Source organism: Eutrema salsugineum, unplaced genomic scaffold, assembly GCF_000478725.1.
Source record: "Eutrema salsugineum unplaced genomic scaffold, Eutsalg1_0 scaffold_7, whole genome shotgun sequence".
Classification (NCBI taxonomy): Eukaryota; Viridiplantae; Streptophyta; class Magnoliopsida; order Brassicales; family Brassicaceae; genus Eutrema; species Eutrema salsugineum.
Window position 1 is genome coordinate 11,424,459 of NW_006256486.1, and position 16,455 is coordinate 11,440,913.

Here is a 16,455-nt window from a genome sequence, read left to right on the forward strand (position 1 = left end):
CAGACGCACAAAAGAGAGAAAGAAGGCCGGTCAACGAGAAAAGGACGGGTCAAAGCCTTGACTGGTCAAAATAGATCTATTGACCACCAGTCCAAAGGCTTGACCCTGTCCCACACTCTCTCTTCACCACAACAAACCCGAGTTTGCAACTCTTTCTCTTATTTCTCTCCATTGTTTTCATCATATCTCTCTCATTTCTCCACCAAATTTGTTGATTCAAAGTGCTCTGAACTCGTTTTTGAGTTGTTAACATCATCCTGATTGCATTTCGAACTTGTTGCATCTTAATCCCAAGGTATTTCACTCTGTTAAAACTCATGTTTTTCCATGTTCTTCAATGGTGATTTTTGAACTTCAAGTTGTGGAATCGATTTTGATAGGTTGTTTTAGACCTTGGGATTATTTTTATAAATGCTAGGGTGCTAGATAGTCTTGGAAAACAGAGCACTTTTTTGGTGATTCCTTGTTCTTGAGTTTTGAAAATTGTTGCAAGTAATTCATGAAAAAAAAATCGATTTTTTTTAAAGAAAAGAGATGAATTGGTTTCTTGCTGAGTCCTTGCTTTGCACTCTTGTTTTTGCATTGCTATGAACTTATTGGATTGATGCTTAGCTTGAGAAACCTGTTCATGTGGTTTAGAATCGATTCTTGCAACAAATTTTGAAGAATTTTGTGAAGCTTGTTCTTGTACTAACATTGTTTTTGAGAATCTCTTGGCAGATGACTGAAAGAACAAACTCTCTGGCCAAGAAGAAGGGCACTGCATCAAAAAGCGAAGGTTTGGTCTCAGGGGCTTCAAAGCCAAGAGAAAAAGGTCAAGGTGCAAAGAATACCACAAAACAAGGGAAGTGTGATCCAGCGCCAAAAAGGACAAGGCCTGAAGGAAAAGCTTTGGTGGTTGCTTCTGGTTCCAAGAAGAAGGGGAAACAGTTGGCTGTGGTATCTGAGAGTGAACAGACTGAAAGTGACACAAGCAGCTCAGCTGGTGGTTCCCAAGGCACCATTGAAGAGGGATCAAAGAAGTTCAAGAAAACTGAACCAGAAACACTTGACTATCTGGCTAAGTTTCAACAGATAGAGATACAGCAAGTGAGATTCCCTGATTTGGACTTTCTGAAGAAGATTGGCATCTATGAAGATGTCAAGAGTTTGCTTGGGAACATGGGTGTTGAGTCAATTTTGGAGATGAGAGAGATCGCTTATGAACAGGAGTCTCAAGAGTTCTTGGCTTCCTTTGAAGCTTTCATTTACTACCCAAGGGATTCAAGAATCATTCAAGGAGATGGGCTTGGACATGTGGAGTTTACTGTGAAAGGGAAGGAGTATTCAGTGTCATTCAGAGAATTGAATGAGATTTCTGGGTTTTCAGCACCTAGAAATGAGCTTCTCTCCAACCAGGTCAATCTCAGAAAAGATGAGATCCAACTTCTATGGAGATCAATTGCTTCTGGGAAGTACACAGCTGGAACAGCAAAGTCCTCTTGGATAAGGAATCCAGTTCTGAGATATGTACACAAGATTCTCTCTCACAGCTTCTACTTCAAGATTGATGTTGGAAGAGTTCACAAAGGAGATCTGATGCTTCTTGGTGTAGGGCTGAGACCGCTGATGCCAACACATGAAGATGGGGAACCCTATGAAGGGTATGAATACCCACTTTGCCTTGCCTCTCAATTAGCAAGGTCTTTGATGTTCTACAAAAAGTGCATGTGGGGTTCTACAAAGCAAGATGCAAAGCTGGCCCATGGATGGGTGGTAACAAAGATCTTGAAAGCCAAGGGGTACAGGTTCAAGGAGAACAAGGCAAAGTTTGATCTGATTAATGAGGCACATTTGTGTAAGATTGGCTTCCTCCAAGGAAGAGTGGGTACCAAGGTGGTATACAACTTCAAGACCCTCATCAGTGAGCCAGCCCAAGTTCTCCTACCCAATCCCTCCATCACCACAGTCCAAATTAAGAGGAACATTCACTTCTTCTTGCTGAAGGAAGAGCTGTACAATGTCCAAACTGATCCACCAATCCTCACATACAAGCAAGCTTGCAGAGAAGAAGCCTCCAAGGGAAAGAAAGCAACCGCTGAAGATGCTACCCCAAGTGCAGCTGGTGCTCAAGATGCCGATCTGGCTCCACCTCAAAAACGTTTTGGTGGAAACAGATACCACTTTGATGATTACAACTGGGAGGAACCAGGCACTTCCGGGTTCAGAGCTCAACAAAAGATTGGTATTCTCCAAAAATGGTGCAAGTACCAAGACAAAACCATCCACAAGATGGCCAAGTGCATCAAGGAGATGAAGAAGAGAATCAAGAAGCTTGAAAACCCTTGCAAAGGTGGGGCTCCAGCACCGGTTTCACCAAGGAACAGAGAGGAAGTGGGAGAGAGTTCCATGAACTGCACAGCCCTGGTCACATATGGAACCACTTGGGTGGATCTTGACGATGGGTCTGATGAGGCAAGCCATCATTCTTGGGAGACACCATCCGGCCACACTTCAAACCCCTCCTACTCATTGGGGTCTGACTTCCACAGCTCCTAGGTAACACTCAAAACCTTGTAAATAGCATGTAGATTTTCTTTTTCTTTTGCATTTTACTTGTTTACTTTGTTTTAACTCCTTTCTCATACTTTTATAACACAAGGGACTGTGTTATTTAAGTGTGGGGGAGGAGTTTCATCCTTTACTAATCATGTTTTCTCTTTTCTTATTTTGCACTTTGAGTCTTGAGTCACATTCTAGTTGCATATTCATGTAATCTCATCTAAGTGCATATAAAAAAACCAAAAAAATGGAAAAATCTGAAAAATTTTCACAAAAAAATGATCATGTAGTTGCATTCTCATTTTTAGGATTGAGTCTAGATTGCATATGCATATAGTTTGCATCTTGCAGGGAGTAATGATAGGTTTTCTAGAGAGTACATCACTTTGAGAACTTGAACTGAATATGCTTGTGAATCTTTTTCTGTGCTTGCAAAGTCTGAAACGATTTGAATCTGAGAAGCAAGTTTGAATTGAACTCAACTCTAATAAGTGAAAACCCTGAACTTGACTTCAAATTATCATTTGGTGCATTGTTTGAATAAGCTTGTGGATACCAATATACATATTTGAGCTAGAATCCTGTTTTTACCATCCTATTCCCTAGCTCAAATATCTGAATCTGCATAATAGATCAGTTTTCCTCACCCTGAACCCATCCTTCTTTCAAGCCAATTGTTTGTGTGTGATTGAGAGGCCACCTTGGACCAAACTTAGCAGAAAATGTTAGGTTTAGGGCGACAAGGGCAAGTCTCATTGAGTGCTAAGTTCCATCATCAAGGAGCTGAGAGATTTGGCAAGAACTAAGTGTGGGGGAATACATGTTGGTGAGTGGAAAAAGGAGAGATGAGTGGAAATAAAAGGAGAATGGTGAGAACTAGGGGATAGAAAAAGAAATCAGTCTTGGAGTTTTGAGTCAAAAGAAGTGAGCTCTAATGTTTTGAAAAGAAAGAATCTAGCCTCTAAATGAAAAGAAAAGAAGCCGAAGAGCTCAAATGTTTTAAAAAAGAAAGAAAGAAAAAAGAGGTTAGAGGTTACAAAAGGAAGTGAAAGAGCTATGGAAAGTTTGAACTCCAAGACTTGTGTATGAAAAAGAAAAGAGAGTCCCCTAGTGAGAGAAGAATGAGTGTGAAAAGTAAGCAAGTGAGGAAACTTTGAGTAGAGTGTGGGGTGGGATGAGTCTTTGCCCTTGTATGCATAGGTTGCCTTTTACCTTTAGCATTCTGCCAAAGTTTGGTCATTCATAGAGAGACCCTTTTGCTGCATTGAACCCACTCAGGCATTGATGAGATCATTTTAGTCTCAAAACCTCACCCTAGCCAAACTATGTTTGTTTAAACAATGCATCATTTGATCCACTTGGTAAAAAGCTTAATGAATGTGAAAGAGTTGAGAGAGAGAAGAACTTGTGGAGATTCCTTGTTGAGTTGATATATATCTGAGTATGGCTTTGCATTGCATAATTGAGCATGAACTTGAATTCTCATTGTGATCACTTCTGTCAAAAAGGAAATGTGAACTCCCATGCATTCAACCTCTTTCTCTCATTTGTTCTTGTTTGCTTGAGGACAAGCAAAGGACAAGTGTGGGGGAGTTGATATGTTCATAATTTGCATCATTTAGGTTGCATAATTCATTCTAAATCATGTTTTATTCCATGCATCATTTAGGTTGCATAATTCATTCTAAATATGTTCATAATTTGCATCATTTAGGTCCTTAGGGTTTGTTTTAGAACTTAGGAGATGCATTAGGTCCCAATGAGTCATTGCATGTTTTGAGTGTTTATCAGGTGTATTTGGAGCTGAAAAGATGAATCCAGGAGGTGGAATGGTGATCAAAGCTTGAAAAGTGGTAAAATTGGGTTTAAGGAGGTTGTCGGCCATTCTCGCTGACCAGGAAGGTTTTTCTCGGCCATTCTCGCGTACCAGGAAGGATTTTATCGGCCATTTTCACGTACTGCGGGCAGACTTTATCGGCCAAAACGCGTCCCGGCTATTGAATCTCTCGGCCAAAATCTCCAGGTGCAGACACGTTTCCCAAATCGCCCGTCCGGGGAACCTTCCGGTCCGATTCAGATGTCGGGTGCTTCATAGAAGTTGGAGAGGATTGGATCACGGATTCATAGCAAGTGGAATCATGGAATTCAGACGCGTGAGCAGAGAGTTAAGCTCGTCGGAAGAAACCCCTGTCTCGCTGTTGTTTTGGACCAAGCCGATGAGCTCTGAAGAATGCGAAGGAAGGTGTACTTCCAGGCCGATTCAGTTTCCGGGGCCTTCATAAGAATCAGAGAAATTTGAGTCTTCTTTCCATAACGTCCAATACCATTTAAGTCGGAGCTATGAGCAGGAAGATACGGTCTCCGGAATGGACACATGTCTAAACGCCTCTCTCTGTTCGTGTAAATTCACTGCAAAGATGTGCCCTCCAGGAAGCCTTCCACTTCCCAAGCACCGAAGCTTCCTTCACCAACGTTGTAGATAAATGAGTGCTCTGTCTTCTGCAACCGGAATCACTCAATTCGGACAAGGTTCGTGGACGTTACACTCTCCGGAATGCGAAGTGGTCCAAGCTGATGCTGCGAGTTGAGAAGTGCGGGTAAGCTATCACTGGATGAGGTCTGAGGCTCCCGAGCAAGAAAATTGCTAAGTACACATTCATGCGACTTAGGCATGCGAGTTGGCCGCGCCTGGAACCAAGCCGCACAATCACTCGCAATTTACTCCGACTTGAGCCTGCGACCTGAGTACAATGGAAACCAACCCGCAGAGTTTGTACACTCCCCAGAAACCGCCTTGGTCCTGCGAGTTGAAGAAGAAGAAGATTAAGCCGCAGCAAGACTCGCAAATCACTCCTACTTGGGCATGCGGCTAAGACAAGACGATTTAAGCCTCACAAGACAGGTTCTTCATCTACTGCGACTTGGGCGTGCTACCTGGGACATACTGGACCAACCCGCAGTAATTCCCACTTTATCCATTAAAGCCGGGTCAGGACCCGGTTTGTTCTGGGCTGACCCAGTTCGTTTTTAGAAAGATATAAATACTTTTTAGGGTTTTTTGGGAGAGAACTAAGCTTTATTCCCTTTGTCTCTTGCCTTTTTTGTGAAAAAGACTCCATTAAGAAGAGAAATATCGATTATTGAGTGTTTAATCAAGAGAGTTTAAGAGATCTTTGTGTTTAAAGCTGCTTTCTTCTGAATCTATCATCTCCATCTCCATTTTCATTTCTCATCATTAATCATGCTAATCTTCTCAACTTGCAAAGGTTTAAGAGAGATTAGTATGATTAGTGAGTAGTCACCTTAATGAGGTTCTAGATGTGTAGGTTAGGGTGCTAAAGTGTTAGATTAGGAGTGCTTAGGGCTAGATTCATTGATTCATTTCTCTAAACAGCTGTTCTCTATGCTAGATCCTTGCATATCACTTGAGATCTAGATTCTGGGAATTTCATGCACCAAAAGTGTTTGATGAAATTCCTGAAAAAGCTGTATTAGAGGTTTAAGCATTTTCTGCATGATGATGTATTGTTATTTGCTTGAATGATCATTAAGAGCTGTTTATTAATGCATATTGATTCATATTTCACAAATGGGAATTTGGTTTGAAAATGGATTAGTATAGAGGTTAATACCTTCATGAGAGGATTAACCTAGATTAGAGTTCTTAATCATTTGAATCATGTCTCATCATTGTCATTAGCATTTCTAGGTTAGCACCAAAGCACCCTAACCAACTATCATGTCTAGAATCTCATGCCTCCATCATATCATATTCACATCATTTGTCATTGTCATTAGTCTTTAATCCTGTTTAAGTTTGTAGTTGTCATTAGTTAACCAAAACCACTCTTGTTTGCTTGAATTAAGAACCTGATCACATAGTTTAGTGTCTAACACCACATCTGGATTGATAAACCTCTTTGTGCTACTTTGACAAGGGGATTGATAGCCCTGAGACCCTAAAAAGTCTTCTCTATCATAGTTCATGACGCTACTCTCATGCAGTAAAAACGAATTCAGAAGAAAAAGTTCTAAGATTCGGCTGAAAAGCTCATGGAATCCTCATCGAACATATAAATCCCCATCGAAAATCCCTTAATCCCAACAATAGAACTACTCAGACATAATAAACGAAATCAAAAGCATAGTATTAAAAAGTAGAATAGAAACCGAAGTTGAAAAAGAAAGAACAAGGGTTCAAGAGAACAAATCTCTCTCTCCCTAAAAGCTAAAGCAAAACAATAAAAAGATGAAGTAATAATTCGGTGGTGATGATTGATTATCGATTAGGGCTCCTAAAACATGTATTTATAGTGCTCTGGACGTCACTTAGGGTTTCTCCAAATGAGGGAGTCATTGTGGGCTTCAAAAATGGGCTTTTGGGCTCGGAGGTTGCTGGCCGCGGTCGGGAGTGCTCTGACGTGGGGAATGAGTGGTTTGCCGCGGTCGGGATGCTCCTGACCGTGGGGAATGAGTGTTTGGCTGCGGGTGGAAGTGCTTGCCGGCTGGTTTACGGGACATCTTGCTCTTCGCGTATCTTTTGATTGAACCGTTGGATTGCCAAGCTGTAAAGTGCACTGGAAAGCTGATACTTCCATCTTTAAGGTCTCCAAATTTGAGCTGGATCAGACGGTGAAAAGGCCTTCAATCAGGGGTGAACTTCTGACGGTTTGACTCTGAGCTGAAATTTGGTTTTCTATCCATTTTGTTAAGCTTTTCCCTAAGTTTCCTGAAAAGAGTCTTGAAACTACAAATACTAGAAAAACGTAATAAAAGTACTTAAAAGCAATTAAAAACATAGAAAAAGTATTTCAAAACGATCCATAAAAGTGGTCAAAATACGGTATTATCAACTCCCCCAGACTTAAACCTTTGGTTGTCCTCAAACAAAGCAAAAGCTTAAACTGGTTAAGTGAAAACAAAAATAGGGAATGCACAAATCTCGTAGACATGAACTCCTAAACTAGGACCAAAGATAGTGCATCAATCCACAACTTAGTCTAGAAAATTCTCACCAATGCACAAGAGATATTAGTCCACTTTTTCCGTCATACAAAACTTAAACAATATAAGTCTTGATTCCAGTCAACTAGCTCTCTACATTCATTAAGTTCAATAGTGAGTTCTCATTAAAGACATCATCCAGGGTAGACGGCGTTTGGCATTAAAGGGCTATTTAAATGGTGGAGTTAAAGTGTTTCGGGTTACCTGAAGATCTTGAGGATGCAAGATAATATGCAAAACCGCAAGAGAGATAAGGACCTGTTGATGACCACAGTTTTCAGTCATTTCTTCTTGCCAAATGTTGTTGCATAATCCTTCCTCCTTTGTTGTAAACAACTATTCCCCTAGACTTAGATTCTTTCCGGGAATCAGAAAACAATCTCCAAAACTCCATAAAATCGAACTCCAGTTGCCTTGGGACTTAAAATTCGACCTCTCTAGACTCTCTAAGGCTTTTATCTCCTTTCTTTTCTTATTTTCGAATTTTTTTTTTTTTTTGGAAAGGAATCGCCTTTTAAAGAGAGAGAGACTAGAGGACGAGATTGTACCAAAATTTGAGATTTTTCTTAGGCAAACTGAGTTTCCTCTTGTGTTGAATCCTTCCGGGAACCTTTCCGGCAAATCGCAGGTCTCTGTCCTTGGTGACTGAAAACTGCGTCGTTCCTCTTTCTCTCCAACGTTTTTGCACTTATCTGCATATAAGACATTAGAAAACAAGAGTGCATGTGGTTTGAAAGAGGATTGGTTAAGGTGGGGAACTAGCTAAAGATGAACTAGCCATTCAGGATCAACAGAGAGTGGTAAAAGGATAAAGGAGTCCTGAATGTATGATTCGTTTCCCTGGTCTAATGCTTCAATGAGAAAATTAAGTCCAAATTAAGTCCAAATAAAACAGAGCTAGTGTATTCCTTCATCTAAATCGAAATCATTCAAATTCCTCTGGGGTACTTCGTTTCAAATGTGCTTAGCTACCGCCTAGCCTAGTCCTAAATCATGAATGAGCATGTCACTAGGAACAGTCTACTATCATTGATTCATGTTCACCATTCCCTTTTAAAACGTATTTTGTTTTGAAAACCGATTTTGAAAAACTTTAAGGAAAATGCAAAAAATGTAGATAATGCAAGACTCATGAAAGAAAGGTGGTTAGAAAGGGATGAAATCTTCCCCCAGACTTAAATCACACTGTCCTCAGTGTGAAACAAGTCGAGATTGGATGAGAAAAATGCGTAGATAATCGAATTGGTAAGGACAAAGAGAACTTACCTGGATCCAGGATGCTGGTGGAGATGAACCGGATTCATTCGAAGGGGTTTGGGAAAGTGATTAGGTGGTGATGAAGGTGGTGGAAGGTGATGAATGAGGTGGAGGGTGATTGGTGAGGTGAAATGAGGTGAAAGGGGTGGTTTGGGTCGGGTTTGGATGTCAACGACCAATTGCCGCGGTCAGGGGCTGCACGACCGCGGCAACCAAGTGCTTGGCCGCGGTCAGGATCACGCGACCGCGGTCGATGGTAGGTTTCCCGCAGTCAGAACATCTGCGACCGCGGGGGCTTATTTCGCGGCCTCTTCCTCCTTCTCCTTGGTTCCTGCTGGGCCGAGCAGTCAGGTACCATCCTTTTTTTTGGTTTTTTCTGGTTTTTTGATTTTTTTGGCTTTTTTGTTTTATAAGAAACACCTGAAACTAAGAAAAAGAAAAAGAAAAAAAAATCCTAAAGAAAACAATACCTAAATGGGTTGCCTCCCATTAAGCGCTTTTGTTTTAAGTCGTTTAGCTCGACTTTTGGTGTTGGACGTGACTTATTCCAATGAAGAAGACCTTGTCCTGAGACAAGTCTTTTTCGACATCTCCTTGCTTTGCTTAGCAGGTTCTTCGTCACTTCAAAGCTCTTCTTCAAACTCTTCTGTTGCAGGACGTTTTCCTGCTTTGCTGTTGTATGGGACAGCTTCTGTGAAGACATCTTTGTCAATATTAGCAAATGAAATCCTCCAGTTTGGCCAGTCCATTATAGCTCCGGAAGTTGCTAGAAAAGACCATCCGAGAATCACTGGATATGTTGCATCTCTCGTCTCGACAATGTAGAAGTCGACAGGCACTATGGAATCTCCTATTCTCAAAGGAATTTCATGAGCTATTACTTGAGGTGTTGCATTTGAATCATCAGCTAGACTAATCCTGCGCAGGTGTCTAATACCAAGTCTCAAAGCAATTGCCTTGGACATCATGTTAAGACAAGCTCCAGAATCACATAGCACGTTTTTAAACATTTCTCCTCTAATAGAACAACAGATAAGAAACTGACCTGTAGTCTTGACCTTATGGAGAATTCGAACTTGCCTTTCTCTGTAGGTGTTGGCTGGTGTTTCGAACGCAGAATATGATTCACAAAAGAACGCTGCAGCGTCATATTCAATGATTGAATCAATGTATGGTATCTTTATCTCGCTGCACGTCTGGTCTTCTTGGATTGAAGAGTCAGCATCCTCTTCAACACATTCCTTTGCCATCATACATGGTAATGATTCCTGCCAATCTGGTTCTTCATCTGAAACTTGATTTTCTTCTTCCTGAGATGCTTTTTTAAGTGCTGGAGGCTGAAGTTGGGACAAAAGATGTATTATTTTCCTCTCAAAACCCGGAGGAACATCTGAACGACCAACTCCGCGGTCAGAGGAGTCGCGACCGCGAGAAAAGTGCTCTTGGCCGCGGTCAAGACGCTTGGACCCGCGGCTCCGGATATGACTTGCTCAAAGTTCGTTTCTTCTTTCTTGTACTTGACACGAACTTCTCCTGCATCATATGAACTCATACCAGGGCGTTGTTGTGCATCTTCATCAGGATTTTTGGGAGATTTCTTAGAAAATCTCTCAATTTGCTCAATGTTGGGCATCTGCTCCATTCTTGCATCAATCTCCCGTGCTTTGAGCTCGAGTTTGTTCAGCCTGTGCTCGATCTCTTGCAACTCTTCGTTTGTCTTCTCTCTATACCAGGAGGCGGATTCTCTGACTTTTAATCTCCTGTTTTGATTCAACTATATCACTTGAGTTTTGTATGATGTCATACCCTTGTCTTGTCTGCTCTGTTGCGACTTGGTGGATCATTCCAGCTAGTGTTTGTGAGTCCTTGTGGGTTTGCTCTTCCAAAACTCGAACATGATTGGCCATCTCATCGAATTTTTTGTTGAAATCTTCAGAGATTGAATAAATTTTCTTGAGCAGGGTGTTTTCGGTGAGAATCTGCTGATCAAGGAACTGGTTTATCATTCCTTCGAGGCGTCCCAAACGTCTGCTGATCCTCAAGTTGTCCTCTTGCTGACTAGGGTTCTGAAGTGGAGGATTATAGGCGTGTGGCTCAAAGTAGGTCGGAGGAGGGCCATAAGGATCTTCCCGGCGTCGAACAGTCTCTCTGCGCCGGTGGTAAGGGTGGTTTGGCTGGTTGTATCGATCCATGTAGCTAAGATTTCGGGCTTGGTGTACTTCTTGGTGATAGACTCCTGATCGTGATGAATGAGTCCTGCCCCTTGATGCTCTTCGTGTGGTTGAATTGGTGATGCGGAAGTGATGATTTGGTTTGGTGAATGATCTGAACGATGGGGGTGAAGTGAAACTTCTAAGGATTGCGGATGTTCCTTAGACTTTCGATGCTTAATTCTTCTAGGATATTACACACCAAGAGAAGAATCAAGTTGAATAGATATTACACACTATTCGGATCAAACAACTAGAGAGAGTTTTAGAAATAAGAAGTTTGATGAAAATAGAATGAAGAGTCAAGTACAGAATATAAAGAGAAGGGGGAAGAAGGAGAAGAGTCATTTCGGTCAAGCATAGAATTTAAGAGACATGCCTCGAAAATTCATGCACATAAAGACCAAGTTTGAATAGAAAGAAGATAGAAATAACACTAAGGAAATTCAAATTGAAACAAGAAGAGAAGAGGGCCGAATGATGACAATGGGCTGAGGTAAGAAGTATGTGGCCAAGCCTCGTTAAAAACCTCTCTTGGAAAACCCATTGGGACAAAACCAAGAGGAGGGAAAAAGAGCACAAGTCCACACACCTCCATTGTCATCGCTTAGACGGCTTGAATCACAACCAATGTGGCTGGACAAGCTTCACTTCTAAGGCTGGCCTGAATGGTAAGTAGATGGTTGTTGATGACTTTATTGAACTCTTTTGCTCTAGACCTTGTCATGGGACCATTGGGGACGATCAATGCTTCATCATCTTCAGCTCCAAGCTCCACGGGTTCAAGCTGCGGTTTAGTTCCATGCTCCAAGCTCTCCATGCTTTCCATGCTCACATCAGGCTCTCCCACTTGAAAAGGATTTGTCCTCAAATCCAACTCATCTGCAATAAAAGGAACAAGATCAATAATGTTGAAAGTATTACTCACGTTATACTTACCTTGCAAATCTAGTATGTAGGCGTTATTGTTGATCCTTTGAAGCACTTTAAAAGGTCCATCCATTCTTGGCATTAGTTTAGACTTTCTTTCATTGGGAAAACGGTCTTTCCGGAGATGAATCCAAACTAAGTCTCCTTCCTCGAAGATAAGTTCCTTGCGGCCCTTGTTAGCATACTTGGCATATTGTTTTTTCTTGTCCTCTATATTCTTCCTTGCCGCCTCATGGATTCGCTGAACCAACTCTGCTTTCTTTTTTCCATCTGTACTACTCCTTTCACTCAGAGGAAAAGGCATCAAATCCAAAGGAGTGGTGGGATTAAACCCATAAACAATTTGAAATGGTGAAAATTTAGAAGCAGAATGTATGGAATGATTATAAGCGAATTCTACATGTGGTAAACAATCTTCCCAAGCCTTTAGGTTCTTCTTGATCAACACACGCAAAAGTGTGGATAGGGTTCTATTAACTATCTCGGTTTGACCATCAGTTTGGGGGTGGCAAGTAGTGGAGACTAACAACTTAGTTCCTAGCTTAGACCAAAGCGTTTTCCAAAAATAGCTAAGAAACTTGGTGTCTCTATCAGATACGATGGTCCTAGGCATGCCATGTAGACGTATAACTTCCCTAAAGAACAGTTCGGCTACATGCTTAGCATCATCGGTTTTATGACATGGAATGAAATGCGCCATCTTAGAGAATCTATCCACCACCACAAAGATTGAATCCTTACCCGTTCTAGTTCTAGGCAATCCTACTACAAAGTCCATTGAAATGTCATTCCAAGGATGCAAAGGAATAGGGAGAGGAGTATACAAACCGTGGGGTTGCGACTTAGCTTTTGCTTGTTTACAAGTTGAACATTTCTCACACATTTTCTCAACATCTCGCCTCATATGTGGCCAATGAAAGTGATCTTGCATGACTTGTAAAGTTTTAGACACACCAAAGTGTCCCATTAATCCTCCACTGTGTGCTTCCCTTAGAAACAAATCTCTCAAAGACGAGTTAGGAACACACAAACGGTTATCATAGAACAAGTATCCTTCATGCCTATAATATTTCCCAAATGCAAATCTCTCACAAGCAGCAAATATTTTTCCAAAATCAGAATCATTCTCATAGAGAGTTTTAATGTGTTCAAAACCAAGTAACTTGGCATCCAAAGATGAAAGTAACACATACCTCCGGGACAATGCGTCGGCCACGACATTGTCCTTACCTTTTTTGTATTTGATGACATAGGGAAATGTCTCAATGAACTCTACCCACCGAGCATGCCTCTTGTTAAGCTTTTGTTGTCCCTTGAGATGTTTTAGAGACTCATGGTCGGTGTGGATCACGAACTCCTTTGGCCAGAGATAGTGTTGCCACGTTTGTAAAGCCCTCACCAAAGCGTAGAGTTCCTTGTCGTAGGTTGGATAGTTAAGTGTCGCTCCTCCTAGCTTTTCACTGAAATAAGCTATAGGCTTCTTGTCCTGCATCAACACAGCACCAATACCAACACCCGATGCATCACATTCGATTTCAAAAGTTTTAACAAAATCAGGTAGGGAAAGGATAGGAGCCTGAGTAAGTTTCTCTTTTAAGGTTTGAAATGCTTCTTCTTGAGCCGTTTCCCACTTAAATCCAACGTCCTTCTTGATAACTTCAGTAAGCGGAGCAGCCAAGGTGCTAAAGTCCTTAACGAATCTTCTGTAAAATCCCGCAAGTCCATGAAAGCTCCTCACTTCTCCTACGGAGGTTGGACTAGGCCATTCTTTAATTGCTTTTACCTTCTCTTCATCCACTTTAACACCATCTGCACTCACAACAAAACCTAGGAAGACCAAGTTATCCGTTCCAAAAGTACACTTGTTCATGTTGGCATAGAGTTTCTCCGTTCTAAGCACATCTAACACCTTACGCAAATGCTGAACATGATCTTCTAAGTTTTTGCTATAAACTAAGATGTCATCAAAGTAAACAACCACAAAATGCCCTATGTATGCTCTAAGAACATGGTTCATTAATCGCATGAATGTACTAGGTGCATTTGTAAGCCCGAATGGCATCACTAACCATTCATACAACCCTTGCTTAGTTTTAAATGCGGTTTTCCACTCATCCCCTTCCTTCATCCTAATCTGATGATACCCGCTTTTTAAGTCAACCTTAGAAAAGATGCAAGACCCATGTAACTCATCTAGCATATCATCTAATCTAGGTATGGGATGGCGATACTTAACCGTTATATTATTGATGGCTCGGCAATCGACGCACATCCTCCAGCTTCCGTCCTTTTTAGGTACTAGTAGTACGGGCACAGCACATGGACTCATGCTTTCACGGATGTGTCCTTTCTTCATGAGTTCCGTGACTTGCTTTTCTAGTTCCTTAGTCTCCACAGGATTAGTTCTATAAGCTGGTTTGTTTGGCAATGAGGCTCCCGGGATAAAATCGATTTGATGTTCTATGCCTCTAATGGGTGGTAATCCCTACGGATTCTCCTCAGGAAACACATCCCTATATTCCTGTAATACATGTTTAAGAGTGCTAGGGATTTCCTGCTCAGGGTTAGTGATACTCATAGCGTTTCTTTATAAACAAAAAGTAAGTTCGGTTTATGGAGATCACTTCCCTATGGGATATTCGGCACAATAGCAAGGTTAGATGGTTTGATAGCTTTCTTTCTACCCATCTTCATGACCAACTGATCCTGGTAAACCTCATGAGGGGTCATCGGTAGCAACACGGTTTTTCTTCCTTTGAACTCAAACTTATGCCGATTCGTGAAACCATCATGCATAACCTGCCTATCCGATTGCCATGGTCTTCCCAACAGTATATGGCTAGCTTCCATTGGCAAAATATCACATAAGACCTCATCCTCATATTTTCCAATTGATAGAGGTACCTTGACTTGATTATCCACAGCCATTTCGCCATTTTCATTCAGCCACTGCAGCTTGTATGGTTTCGGATGCTTGATTACTTGCAACCCAAGTCTCGCAACCATAGTCTCGCTAGCAACGTTTGTACAGCTTCCACCGTCAATGATCACGCTGCAAATCTGATCCTTAACCAGACACCTTGTATGGAACAAGTTCTCTCTTTGTTCTTGCTCATCAGATTTCGTGATGACACTCAAAGCTCTCATGGCGACTCCCACCATCATTTGTCCTTTAGCGGCTGATTCATACTCTTCCTCTGATGATTCATTCTCAAGTTGTCTTTCCTTAGGCTTCTCATCTTCAGATTCAACTTCCCCATTTGCCATGATGATCATAACCCTCTTGTTGGAGCATTCACTAGCATAATGTCCAATGCCGTGACACTTAAAGCACTTAATGTCTCTTGTCCTTGGTGCAACGTTAGTACTTTTTCCTTTAAGATCCACACTCTCAACCTTGGGCTTGACAAACGGCTTGTAATCTCTTGAAGTTCCAGACTTCACTTCTCGGTGATAGCTAGATTTTTCCGGAACAAAACTCGACTTGGAGCTTCTCCTTTTAAGTTGTTTTTCGAACATAATTGCCTTGTGCATCATTTCCTCTAGCTCCTCATAATTTTGAACCTCCAATTTGTCAGCAATATCTCGGTTTAATCCTCCCATGAATCTAGACATGGCGGCTTCTGGATCTTCTTGAATATCAGCTCTTATCAACAAAGTTTCCATCTCCTTGAAATATTCTTCAACGGTCCTATTGCCTTGTACCAAGTGTCTCAGCCGATGGTGTAGCTCTCTATGATAGTGACTTGGCAAGAATCTTTTCCTCATAAGATGCTTCATCTGATTCCAAGTCTCTACTGGAAAATCTCCTACACGCTTCCTAGTGAGAGTTAGCTGATCCCACCAACTTAGTGCATACCCGGTGAACTCGGTAGGTGCAACTTTGACTTTGTTCTCTTCAGTGTACTCATGACAATTGAAGACGAGTTCCATCTTCTTTTCCCATTCAAGATACTCCTCAGGGTCGTTGCTGCCTTGGAAAGAAGGAATACGAACTTTCACTCCAGCTAGATTATCCCTAGGAATCACTCGCTCATCTCTAGCACTTCTTCTTCGTCGGTGACTACTTGTCTTAGAAGAATGACTGTAGTAGTCGGAGTGATGGCTAGCATCTGCTTGACTTTGCTTATCACGTTCCTTACGTGCTCTTCTCGAATTTTCCTGATCAAGTTTAAAGGCCTCTAACTGCTGAGCCACTAATCTGGCTACCTCGGTTGCGATAGTCTCATTCATTTGCTTTTGGTTGACGCTATTGCTTCCTCTTTCATCTTCTTCCAATGGTGGCGTTACCATCCTGAAAATCAACACAAAAGAACCCCAGTCAAGTGTTCTTTGGAAGAAATCGCAACACAATGGATCAAACAAAGGAATAACTCTTCAACTACCACAAGAACCTACTAGCGACTGTTCAGAGAAATCGACTCGGGAAAAATAACAAAACACATCCAAAAATTCTGATTTCAATTTTAACAGAAACTAGACTCAATCTAGGTTCGAACACAACTGGTTTCAC

At 41.5% G+C, this 16,455-nt stretch overlaps 1 pseudogene; it reads right to left on the bottom strand.

Moving 5' to 3' along the window:
* Nucleotides 1-11,619: 11,619 nt before the first annotated feature.
* On the bottom strand, nt 11,620-16,235 carry LOC112083103 (annotated as a pseudogene).
* Nucleotides 16,236-16,455: the final 220 nt, after the last annotated feature.